We start from the raw sequence: 14,013 nt of genomic DNA on the forward strand, positions 1-14,013 counted from the left end.
ACTTTCTGCCACCAGTTCTTTTGAAAACTATTTTTTCCTCTGGAGTACCCCTTTTAAATAATAAAATGTTATAATGGGAACATAAGCATAATTTAGAAATGTACAAGTTATATCAACTTCCTATGACAAATTGTTTTGAATACATAAAAAAATCTATATAATTCTAAGTGGCAATGACTTACATAGAATATCTATACATTTTATCTACACCCTTGTAAACACTGATATATCTGCTCTCTTGATAGCAAAATGACTGTCTTATCTTAATTGATGCTAATTATCATTGCATAATGAATCTTTACAGATCCTCGCCTACCAAACCCAGTTATATAGGTATAGCCTTGTCCTATGGGAATGAGTATGTAAAAGCTAAGTAGGAAAAAGGGAAAATTAAGACCAAGAAAAACAGGTAACTGGATCAAATGTAGGAGGTTGCTTCAAAGGACCCCTATGCAAGGTGGCCATAATGTGTGGTTTGCTGGATTTCACCATTTATGGTACAAACACATGTAACCTACCGTATATACTCGAGTATAAGCCGATCCGAATATAAGCCGAGGCCCCTAATTTCACCCCAAAAACCCAGGAAAAGTTATTGACCTGACTATAAGCCTAGGGTGGGAAATATATCATCCCCCTTGTCATCATCCAGACCCCCGTCATTAACATCCTCATCATCATCATCACCCAGTCATCATCCCCCCTTCATCATCACCGCCTGTCATCATTACCCTGTCATCATCCCCCCTTCATCATCACCGCCTGTCATCATCCCCCTTCATCATTACCGCCTGTCATCATCCCCCTTCATCATTACCGCCTGTCATCATCCCCCCCTTCATCATTACCCTGTCATCATCCCCCCTTCATCATCACCCCTTGTCATCATCCCCCCTTCATCATTACCCTGTCATCATCCCCCCTTCATCATTACCGCCTGTCATCATCCCCCCCTTCATCATTACCCTGTCATCATCCCCCTCTTCATCATTACCGCCTGTCATCATCCCCCCTTCATCATTACCCTGTCATCATCCCCCCCTTCATCATTACCGCCTGCCATCATCCCCCCCTTCATCATTACCCTATCACCCCCCCCTTCATCATCCCCCCTTCATCATCCCCGCCTGTCATCATCCCCCTGTCATCATCCCACCCCACCCCCCTTCATCATCACCGCTTTTCAATGTCTGAACAGTGGTCTTCAAGCTGCGGACCTCAAGATGTTTCAAAACTACAACTCCCAGCATGCCCGGGCATGCTGGGAGTTGTATTTTTGAAACATCTGGAGGTCTGCAGGTTGAAGAACACTGTGGCCTTCTTCATCAGTCCCCCCCCCCTTTAGTTTTGTACTCACCTCCCCTCGGCGGGACGGCGGCGGTCCGGGCCATCTGTGCTGCAGGGACCGTCTGGTGGGGAGGGATAGTCGTTCCTGGCTGTCCATCTTCACCGGGGAGGGGGGGGGGGCCTCTTCTCCGCGCTTCGGGCCCGGAATAGTGACGGTGCCTTGACGACGACGCACAGGGACGTTGCATGAACGTCCCTGTGCGTCGTCGTCAAGGCATCGCCCCTATTCCGGGGCCGGGCCCGAAGCGCAGAGAAGAGGCCCCCCCGGTGAAGATGGACAGCCGGGAACGACTATCCCTCCCCACCGGACGGTCCCTGCAGCACAGATGGCCTGGACCAGCTCACCCTAACGTCCCTCCGAGGGGAGGGGAGTACAAAAATAAAGGGGGGGGGGAATGATGATGAAGGCTGCAGTGGTCTTCAACCTGCGGACCTCAAGAGGTTTCAAAACTACAACTCTCAGCATGCTGGGAGTTGTAGTTTTGAGACATCTGGAGGTCCGCAGGTTAAAGACCACTGAGGGCGGAGAGTTCACTCGAGTATAAGCCGAGGGGGGTGTTTTCAGCACAAAAAATCGTGCTGAAAAACTCGGCTTATACTCGAGTATATACGGTATGTGCTTCAGATCAATTGCAGAGGAAAATCCACAGCATATCCACACTGATATGCAAAAAGAAAAAATTGAAAAAAATTTGATGTGAATATTGATACAGGTTGTCGACTGTATTATATGAGTGACAATTAAAATAAAAAAAAACTGTTGGGACATTTATCGCCATTTCATGTGCGCCAAAGCAATTTTTTGTGACTACAAATAATCTTGCAGAAGTAAATTTCAGTTTTCATGAATTTATCAAGAGCAAATGTTACAAAAAAAAAGTCAAAGACCCATCCAAAACATCACAAATCTACACATCCCAAACCTGGTTTACAAAACTGCCTTTGGAGACACTTTACAAAAAAAAAAGTCCCACAGAAAGTCGCAACTGCAACTTTTTGTGCAGAAAAGTCAGAGAAGAGGAGGAATCATATAAAATGGTGTTCTGAAGGGATTATTATAATTTTTTTTTTTTTGCTTATGTGCATCAAATTTATCAACCCCCTGTGATAGTATGATAAATAGTCATACATAAGCAAAACCAAAGCAAAATAAATAAATAAATGAGGGGAATTTATCAAGGGATTTACACAGGATTTTTGGTGTATATTTGGCGCAAAAAAGGGTTCTGCGTAAATTCTCACAATCCAGCTGTTTTACACGAGGTCTGTTTTGTACTTAGCTGTAGGCAGAGATTTACTAACTGTGGCAAAAAAAAAGTTACAAACGGACTAAATAGTCGCAAATCTACACCCAAAAATTTGGGCTTACAAAAAGCACCGTAAGTCCCGCCCACATCTATCACCCGCCGCCCGCATCTATCACTGGTTGCCTGCATACCACCCACCACCCGCTGTTGTAAGACTACAACTCCCAGCATGCCCTCACAGTGAGGACATGCTGGGAGTTGTAGTCTTGCAGTAGCTAGCTGGCGGGTGTTAAATGCGGCCGTGCTGCGGATGGTATATACGGGCGGCAAGTGGTATATGGGGGGACCATGTGGTGGTGGCATACTGCGGTCAGTGGGTGTCTGAGGGGGGCAGCGGGTGATAGATGCAGGTAGTGGGGAGCGGAGCCGGCCGGGAATCATGAATATAATACTATGGCATTGTCATTTCATTTTCCCCACCTGAAGCTGTGATTGGCTGAGGGGTCTCGGCAAATCATAGCTTCAGGAGGGAAATATGAAAATACAGTGCTGTAGTTTCATATTCATGGTAGCCGGCCGGGGAGCGGAGTGTTTGTCACCTATGCTGCAGGACTACAAATCCCAGCATGCCCTTACAGTAAGGACATGCTGGGAGTTGTAGTTGTGTGGTGAATGCAGGTGACAAGCGCTCTGCTCCCTGTCTGGTTCACAGAAATATGAAACTACGACACTGTAGTTTCATATTTCCCTCCTGAAGCTGGGATTGGCCGGCATATGAAATGAAAATGCTGCAGTATTATATTCAAGGTTCCCGGCCGGCTCCACTCCCCACCGCCCCCATCTATCACCCGCTGCCCCCTGCATACACCCACTGCCCGCAGTATGCCACCACCACGTGCCCCCTCCCCCATAAACCACCTGCGCACCACACAACTACAACTTGCTGTAAGGGCATGCTGGGGGGTGGGATATGTGGCAGTGGGTGACAAGCTTGCCTGTCACCCGCCCGCACATTTCCCACCAGCCCACGCCTAACAACTACAACTCCCAGCATGCCTTTACAGTGAGGACATGCTGGGAGCTGTAGTCATGCGGCGCAGGTGGGTGGGAGATAAGCGGGCTTCCCTGGCTGTTGCTAAACTATAACTCCCATGATGGGAGTTGTAGTTTAGGAACAGGGTGCCTCCAGCTGTTGCTAAATTGGAGGCTCGCTGTTGCTAAATTTCAACTCTGGTCAAGGGATGGGGGTTGTACTTTAGCAACTGCTGGAGGCACCATAAATGTATTAACATGTTTTTCGTGTTCTTTTCTTCTCATTTCAGATCCGTGTATGCCGAGGACTTCTTCAGATTCGGTTGATTACGTCGTTGACCAGTGTTTTTTTTGTTTAACATTACTAAAATGGTTAATGAGGGCTTGTGGGGGAGTGTTTTTTGGAACAAATTTTTTTTTTTCAATGTGTGGTGGTTTTTTTTTTTTAGTTTTCTTAACAGGATTAGTAGTGGAAGCTGTCTAATAGATGGAATCCATTACTAAGCAGGGCTTAGCATTGGCCACAAAAACAGCTAGCGCTAACCCCCAAATATTACCCTGGTACCCAACGCCACAGGGGTGCTGGCAAGAGTCGGTACCAACAGGCCCAGAACATCAAAAATGGCGCTCTTGAGCCTAGGCGGTAACAGGCTGGTGTTATTTAGGCTGGGGAGGGCCAGTAACAATGGTCTTCGCCCACCCTGGTTATGTCTGGCTGGTTGGTATCATGCTGTGAATGAAAATACGGAGAACCCTATGCATTTTTTTTATTATTATTTATGCAAAAAATGTGTGTGGTTCCTGGTATTTTCATTCTCAGCCAGATACCAACCAAGCAGCAACAACCTGACGTTACCAGGGTGGGCGAGAACCAATGTTACCTGCCGATACCTGCCCTCACTCTGAGACTGCCACTCTCGAGAATACTGGCCGCATATTGTCAGTAAGTGAACTATATCCCAACTTACAGGTACTATTGAATACTATCGAATATACCAACTATATTGTAAACTACCGCTCCCTGAACCTATCACACTGCAATTTACCTGTTAGGATTCGGCAGGCTGGATGTGGATCCTCTGTGTCAGCGAGGGATTGGCGTGGGCCGTGTCGGTGGACCGGTTCTAGGTTGCTACTGGTTTTCACCAGAGCCCGCCGCAAAGCGGGATGGTCTTGCTGCGGCGGTAGCAACCAGGTCGTATCCACCGGCAATGGCTCAACCTCGCTGACTGCTGAGAAGGCGTGGGACAGAAGGACTAGGCAGAGGCAAGGTCAGACGTAGCAGAAGGTCGGGGCAGGCGGCAAGGTTCGTAGTCAATAGCAATGGCAAGAGGTCAGGTACACTGGTAAGGCAAACACTGTAACGCTTTCTCTGGCACAAAGGCAACAAGATCCGGCAAGGAAGTGCATGGGAAGTGAGGTATATATGGACAGGGAGCAGGTGGAAGCTAATTAGACTGATTGGGCCATGCACCAATCATTGGTGCACTGGCCCTTTAAATCTTAGAGAGCTGGCGCGTGCGCCCTAAGGAGCGGAGCCGCGCACGCCAGGACGTGAGAGCCGGGGACCGGGACAGGTGAGTGACTTGGGATGCGATTCACGAGCAGGCGCGTCCCGCTATGCGAATCGCATCCCCGCTGGCAGTGTCAGTGCAGCGCTCCCGGTCAGCGGGTCTGACCGGGGCGCTGCAGAGAGAGAAACGCCGCGAGCGCTCCGGGGAGGAGCAGGGACCCGGAGCGCTCGGCGTAACATTACCGTGACTATCCTTTGAGGACTGGTAATATAATATCTATTATATATGTATTTTCTATGTCATGAGATTACCATAACACTGTGGCTAGCTTTTTGTGAACTGGTATTTCCTGTTTGACTTTGACATAATTCCATTTTGCTCCCTCCCACACATCAGCCATCCCACCCATTGAAACATAAATGAGCTGCATCCATTCAAAGACCTGTGGTTTTCAATCAGGGTGCCTACAGCTGTTGCATTAGTTGCAGATTGATCTCTCTCCCACCAAGCGATCGCTCCACCCATTGAAGTAGACAGGCTCCCTGTCATCAGCTGACTAGTGAGTCAGATCGCGGCCACATTGCAGCCTGGGAAATATCTGAGACAACAGTCATTTTGTATGCTGGTAAAAATAAATATAGGGGTCAAAATCACAGAATTGTGAGAAAACCGTCACACACAGGTACAGACACTATATTATGAACTACACTAATTTTACAGCCCCTATAGCATAGTCAAATAAAAAAAAAATCCTGGAATACCCCTTTAAAGGGGTAGTCCAGTGGTGAAAAACTTATCCCCTATCCTAAGGATAGGGGATAAGTTTGAGATCGCGGGGGGTCCGACCGCTGGGGCCCCCCGCGATCTCTCTGTACGGGGCCCCCTCTCTCTTCCGAGATAGCGGGTGTCGACCCCCGCACGAGGCGGCGGCCGACACGCCCCCTCAATACATCTCAATGGCAGAGCCCGAGATTGCCGAAGGCAGCGCTTCGGCTCTGCCATAGAGTTGTATTGAGGGGGCGTGTCGGCCGCCGCTTCGTGCGGAGGTCGACACGCCCCCTTCCCGCGGGCTGTCGGAGCTCCGTACAGGAGATCGCGGGGGGCCCCAGGGGTCGGACCCCCCGCGATCTACAACTTATCCCCTATCCTTAAGATAGGGGATAAGTTGTAAACCACTGAGTCACCACTGGACTACTCCTTTAATGAGCTCTGGTAAAGTGAAAGCTGAGCTTTGATTAGTTGTTATGGAGGCCTGGGATAAATGAAAGAAGCAACCTGATTGGTTGCTATGGGCAACTGCACCACTCTTCCTCTAGACAGGTTTTGATAAATCTCCCCCCCCTGTGTTTTTTGTAGTGTTGTTTGGTAAATTCACCAGTGATTTTTTTGGGTTGAAAAAAGGCTTCAGCTGGAAGTCAAAAGAAAATTAGAAAACACTATTGCTACAATGCTTTTATGTGCCATTTTTTTCCCTTGGTGTGCATGTTTATTGGGTTACTGGCAGTTTTTTTTTTGTTTGTTTTTTAACGCAGCAAAAAAACTTTTAATAAAAAATATTTTTTTTTTTCCAGAGAATGTGCCACTCTCCCACTGATAACAATAGATAACAAACACCCAACTACTTAGCTCCCCCGCTCCCCTGGTGCAGCAGCTGTCATATCTTCCAGTCACTGCTCCTCTGCTGTTTTTCCTACTTTTCCAATATGCTCTGTGATTGGCTGAGCTGGGAGTGGTGTGTCATCGGAAGAAAAAAAGAACAACACAGGGGCAGTGACCAAAAGATCTGACAGCTACAGTGCTTGGGGAGCGGGTGAGGTAAGTATGCAGGCGTTTAAAGAGAACCTGTGGTCAGGTGGGCGTGACGTTCAATTTATGAATATTTAGAATATGAATATGAGACTCAGGGGCGTAAATCAGGCTCATGGGTGTGAAAATGGGTCTGATGTGAACTAGGCTTAGGTGGTGTAAATATGAGGGGGTATAAAAAAAAACAACAATAAAAAAACAGTGTTGGGTACCAGAGGCTACAAAATTACATTTAAAAACTCTAATTGGATTTTTTCTAAATATTGACCAAAGGTCCTCTTTAAAGTATAAAGTGGTGTCACTCTTTGTAACTTAGTCCTAGATCAATAAAATTTAGGGGTTGAGGAATGATAGAAATTTCTATGTCAGGCATTAAAATTTGAGATACATTGCCAAAATAAAAAATAATTACATATAACATTCATTCATTTAATGAGCACCAACATATTCTGCAGCACTGTACAGAACATGTCAGAAAAAGCATAATAAAATCCTAGACTTGTGAATAATGAGTACGGATACCCTAAAATAACACTGGTGCGGTGCGATTTTAGTGAAATTTAGCTCGAGCATTTTTTCAATTTGCTATTTTAATACTTCCCCTTTTAATATTATGAACCAATACTTCCTGCTTTCTTCTACAGTTTCTTCTTTTGAAAGATTGTTTAACTGAAACCTTCTTATCACTCAAAATACGTTTACTGAGTGATACTTTTACTTTTATGTCCTCCTAATACTAGGCATATATTGTCTCCTGTTCCATCCACTGCATGCCTGACATCTTTAATTATTACAGAGTATTTACCAACCAGAGTGCCTCCAGGAGTTGCAAAACTACAACCCCCAGCATGCCTGGACAGCCAAAGGCTGATTGGGAAACACTGAAATATGGGAACAAAACTGACGTGGATATAGACATGTCAAGAATAAGGATGTGTAGATAGGCTTTACATATTTGCTTACTAAATGCAGAAAAATGTCATATTTAAAGTCATGGATATGCACCACATACTGTATATATTAGTACAATGTGTCTGCATACCACTGCATCCCCTATAGTTACGTTCCTGGTTGTTAGTGCCAGACGGGTTGGTCTGAGTATTTCAAAAACTGTGGATCTACTGGGATTTTGAAGCACAACCGTCTCTAGGGTTTACAGAGAAGAGTCTGAAAAAGAAAATATATCCAGTGAGCAGCAGGTGTGTGGATGAAAATGCCTTGTTGAGGACAATGGGTAGACTGGTTTAAGATGCCAAAAAGGCAACAGTAGTTAAAAAAAAACACTCGTTACAACTAGGGGTGTCCCGATACCGATACTAGTATCGGTATTGGGGCCGATACTCGGTATTTGCATGGTATCGGGGACTCGTCTAATGTCCCCGATACCATAGCCGATACCTGGTGGAGTGCTCCGCTGCTTCTCTGATCCGCATCATGCCGCAGCCCTGCTCCGCCGTCCCCTTTACTGCCGCTGCTCCGTTCTGCTGTGTGAATCATGTGGTCTTATGGAGGAGCATGTGACACTCACGTCACTCCACCTCCACTCCTTCGCCCAGCGTATTGCTACAGAGGAAGCAGAGTGATGTGTATGTCACATGCTCCTCCATAAGACCACATGATGCAGACGGCAGAACGGAGCAGCGGCAGTAAAGGGAACGGGACAGCGGAGTGGCAACAGGCAAGTAAGCAACTACAAGTGGGGTCCTCCTGGCTTCAAGGGAGGTCTTTCTGGCCAAAAGGGGGGTCCTGCTGGCTAAATGGGAGGTCCTGCTGGCGGCAAGGGGGGTCCTGCTGGCTGCAAGGGGGGTCCTGCTGGCTGCAAGGGGGGTCCTGCTGGCTGCAAGGCAGGTCCTGCTGGCTGCAAGGGGGACCCTGCTGGCTACGGGAGGGCTGATACAAATGTCTGCAGGGGGCTGTGGTCTATAGGGTGGGCTGCTGTCTAATGTCTGCAACTATCTATACTACTTACAAGGGGATACTACCTACTATTAAAGACAATCTTACGGCAGAGTCACCTGCACTAACTTCAATTTATAGGTAGATAGTGCAGGTCACCCGGTTTCTATTGCTGCTCACCATGTGGTCAATGGGGGATCGGACCGGATGCCTGCTGAAATCATTCAGGAGGCATCCCGTGCAAACGCCCAGGGGGGTCATTAGACCCCCCATGTTGGCGATCGCGGCAAATCGCAAGTGAATTCACACTTGTGATTTGCGTGATTCCGGGTCATTACGGGTCTATGGTGACCCGGAATATAAGGGGGATGGCGGTTGTCTAAGACACCCACGATCCCCCTGAAGGCATAGGAGTGAGTTGGCAGGGGTGCCACCCCTCCTATCCCTGCTATTGGTGGTCTAGACACGACCACCAATAGCAGATCGGTGGGCGGGGGGGGTTTACTTTCGTTTTCCCCGTCCTACCCACCCACAATAGGCGGGGCAGAACGGGGAACAGAAAGAGACCGGCGCCGAAGATCCACTTACCGATCCAGGCGGGCATCGGAGGCAGCGGGCGATGGAGATCGGCGGGCGGCGATGACGTGCGGCTGGATCCGACGGAAGCCGGTGAGTTGCCTAGCAACATCTGGAGGGTACAGTTTGAGACCATTATACAGTGGTCTTTAACTGTAGTCCTCCAGATGTTGCAAAACTACAACTCCGAGCATGCCCAGACAGCTGTTTGGGCATGCTGGAATATGTAGTTTTGCAACAGCTGGAGAGCTACAGTTAGAGACCACTATACAGTGATCTCCAAACTGTATTCCTCCAGATCTTGCAAAACTACAACTCCTAGCATGCCCAAACAGCTGTTTGCTGGCTGGGCTTGCTGGGATTTGTAGTTTTGCAACAGCTGGAGGACCACAGTTTGGTGATCACTTTGCAGTGTTCTCTAAAACTGTAGCCCTCCAGATGTTGCAAAACTGCAAATCCCAGCATGCCCACACAGAGATGGGGTTTAAATTTTGGGGGGCATTTTGTCCTATTACCCCAGTCAGTGATCCAGCAACTGATTCCTCCTCCAGTATAGCAAGAAATCCCAGGAGGAGGTCAGTGTTCAGTTTATTTATGTAGACAACAAAAGGAGGGTTTTCAATAGCCACTCCCATAGTACAGAGCCACGCCCATACATACAGTACAGAGCCACGCCCATACATACAGTCAGCATTAGGTTACAAGGTGATTCAGCCTACAGAAGATATGACAACACATGAATCTATGCCATATCGCACAATATGAAGGCAATGTGACAACTTAATATTTCCACGACAATAGTGGCTTCCTAAATGGGACATGCCCCCAAAAAACCATTTCAGCAAAATTTGCTTTTCAAAAGCCAAATGTGACTCCTTCTCTTCTGAGCATTGTAGTTCGCCCGCAAAGCATTTTACGTCCTAACATGGGGTATTTCCATACTCAGAAGAGATGGGGTTACAAATTTTGGGGGGCATTTTGTCCTATTATCCCTTGCATAAAATTTTAATTTGAGGGAAAACTAGCATTTTAGTGAAAAAAAATAAAAATCATTTACCATCCAACTTTATCGGAAAGTCGTCAAACACCTGTGGGGAGTTAATGCTCACTGGAACCCTTGTTACGTGCCTTAAGGGGTGTAGTTTCCAAAATAGTATGCCATGTTTTTTTTTTGTTTTTTTTTGCTGTTCTGGAACTATAGGGGCTTCCTAAATGTGACATGCCCCCCAAAAACCATTTCAGAAAAACTCACTCTCCAAAATCCCACTGTTGCTCGTTCCCTTCTGAGCTCTCTACTGCGCCCGCCGAACACTTGACATACACATATGAGGTATTTTCTTACTCGAGAAAAATTAGGTTACACATTTTAGGAAGATTTCTCTCCTTTTACCCATTGTAAAAATTCAATAACTGGGTCTACAAGAACATGCGAGTGTAAAAAATGAAGATTTTGAATTTTCTCCTTCAATTTGCTGCTATTCCTGTGAAACACCGAAAGGATTAACAAACCTTTTGAATGTAATTTTGAATACTTTGAGGGGTGTGGTTTTTATAATGGGGTCATTTGTGGGGTATTTCTAATATGAAGGCCCTTCAAATCCACTTCAAAACAGAACTGGTCCCTGAAAAATTTCGATTTACAAAATTTTGTGAAAAATTGGAAAATTGCTGCTATACTTTGAAGCCCTCTGGTGTCTTCCAAAAGTAAAAACATGTCAACTTTATGATGGAAACATAAAGTAGACATATTGTATATGTGAATCAATATAGAATTTATTTGGAATATTCATTTTCCTTGTAAGCAGAGAGCTTCAAAGTAAAAAAAAAAATATGCAAAATTTTCAATTTTTTCATCAAATTTGGGAATTTTTCCCCAAGAAATTATGCAAATCGACAAAATTTTACCACTAACATAAAGTAGAATATGTCACGAAAAAACAGTCTCGGAATCAGAATGAAAGGTAAAAGCATCCCAGAGTTATTAATGCTTAAAGTGAAAGTGGTCAGATGTGCAAAAAATGGCCGTGTCCTACAGTGAAAATTGGCTGGGTCCTTAAGAGGTTAAATCCAACCGTCGACCCATTGAAACATAAATGAGCTGCATCCAGTCAAAAGACCTGTGGTTTTCAATCAGGGTGCCTACAGCTGTTGCATTAGTTGCTGATTGATCTCGCTCCCACCAAGCGATCGCTCCACCAATTGAAGCAGACAGGCTCCCTGTCATCAGCTGACTAGTGAAGTCAGGTCTCGGCTGCATTGCAACCTGGGAAAAATCTGAGACAACAGTCATTTTGTATGCTGTTAAAAATAAATATTGGAGTGAAAATCACATAAGAATTGTGAGAAAACCATCACACACAGGTACAGACACTATATTATGAACTACACTAACTTTACAGCCCCTGTAGCATAGTCAAATAAAAATAAAATCCTGGAATACCCCTTTAACAAGAATAGTATGGGACATTATGGACAAGGCAGGAGATATGCAGCTGTGTAGGGCTAGTAGTAGTAGAGGCAATACAGTATAAAACATGATGACAAAAAAGTAATGTGTAGCTGTGTAGGACTAGTAGTAATAGTAATAAAGTAGTAGTACAGTATGATATATAATAAACAAGGTAGGAGACGTGCAGCTGTTTAGGGGGAGTAGTAGAAGCAGCAGCACAGTATGGATGATGGATAGTGCAGATGTATGGCTCTGGTGAGCTAGTATTAGAGTAGTACAGCATGGAACATGCCTTCCTCAGTCCCTACTGAGTTGATCCAGAGGAAGGCAAAAAACCCTCATACTAGAGGTAAAAATTCCTTCCCGACTCCAAACATATGTGACTGTGTAGGGCTAGTAGAAGGATTAGCAGCAGCACAGTATAGATGATGGATAGTGCAGATGTATGACTGTGGAGGGCTCGTATTAGAGTAGTACAACATAAATGTAGCCGTAAAAATAAATGTAGCCCGAAAAATTGTAACCCCAATAATTCAAAAAATCCCATTAGCCCCAATAACTCAATAACTACAATAAGCCCCATTAACTCAAAAAATTCCATTAGCCCCAATAACTTAAATAACAACGTTAGACCCAATAACTCAAAAAATCCCATTAGCCCCAATAACTTAAATAGTACAATTAGCCCTTATAACTCAAATAATAACATTAACCCCAATAACTCAGAAAATCCCATTAGTGAGACTATATGTGTAAAACTTAATGGAAATGTAAAGTGTATGTTCACAAATGCCAGAAGCCTAGCAAATAAAATTGGGGAGCTTGAGGCCATGATACTGGAGGAACATATTGATATAGTTGGGGTCACTGAGACATGGCTGGACTCCTCGCATGACTGGGCTGTTAATCTGCAGGGGTTTACATTGTTTCGCAAGGATAGAATGAACAGAAAAGGTGGTGGAGTCTGTCTGTATGTAAGAAGTGGTATGAAAGTCAGTGTGAACGATGCCATAGTGTGTGATGATTTTGAGGATGTGGAATCATTGTGGGTAGAATTACAAAAGGAGGGAAATACTGAAAAAATAGTATTTGGTGTAATCTACAGACCCCCTAATATCACTGAATATCGGCTGCATAAACAAATAGAGAGGGCTGCCCGGGCAGGTACAGTGGTAATCAGGGGCGTACCTAGAGCATTTGGCACCCGGGGCGGACCCTTTGTTTGGCACCCCCCCCCCACACACACACACACGCACCCCCCCCCTTAATTACACCCCCTCCCTCCCCTCCCCCCAAGAGCGGACTGACAACACTCGGGGCCCCCGGACCAAAAAAAGGCAAGGTCCCCTGCTAGGCTCTGCAGCTCGTCAATCTTCTGCCATGCTCCTATTGCACCCAAATCCCACACACAATAAACTAAAATTTATATATATAAGAAACACTTTAACGTAGGTAAATTTCCATGACCAATAATACTGGTATACAAGGAGTTAATATATACCACCACACAATAACTGGATAATACCGCCATAATGTACTGAATAAAACCGCTATATACAGACCAGTATACTATAAAGGATCTGTATAGAATATAAGTGATTATATACTGGACCATATGGCGGTAGATATCAGCTGTACACAGGATGTATATACCATATAAGTGATTACAGTTACATTTTGGGACTCACAATTACATCTTTTCTGATCAGCGGCGTCCTCTTTCCTTTTCTTCTCCGTCCGGATAAGACCGCCATGTGGATCTCTTAACATCTGCAGGAAAAACATGTCAGACTCTGCATATATTCAGTGCCCTCCTCTACACAATCTTCCCATCTATAGGCCCACAATCTGTAATAATGCCCTCCTTGGTGTCCTGCACAGTAAAAGGGCAGGTAGGTAGGTAGCCAGGTAACCCCCTCTTTCCCATAGGTATATGCAGAGTTACACCCCCCCCTCTTTCCCATAGGTATATGCAGAGCTACACCCCCCCTCTTTCCCATAGGTATATGCAGAGCTACACCCCCCCCCCCTCTTTCCCATAGGTATATTTAGGGCTGGGCGGTATACCGGTTCATACCGAATACCAAATTTTTTGGGCTGCACGATATGGATTTTCCCCCATACCGCAATACCGGTTGGGCCCCTC

This window comes from Hyla sarda, chromosome 2, assembly GCF_029499605.1.
Source record: "Hyla sarda isolate aHylSar1 chromosome 2, aHylSar1.hap1, whole genome shotgun sequence".
Classification (NCBI taxonomy): Eukaryota; Metazoa; Chordata; class Amphibia; order Anura; family Hylidae; genus Hyla; species Hyla sarda.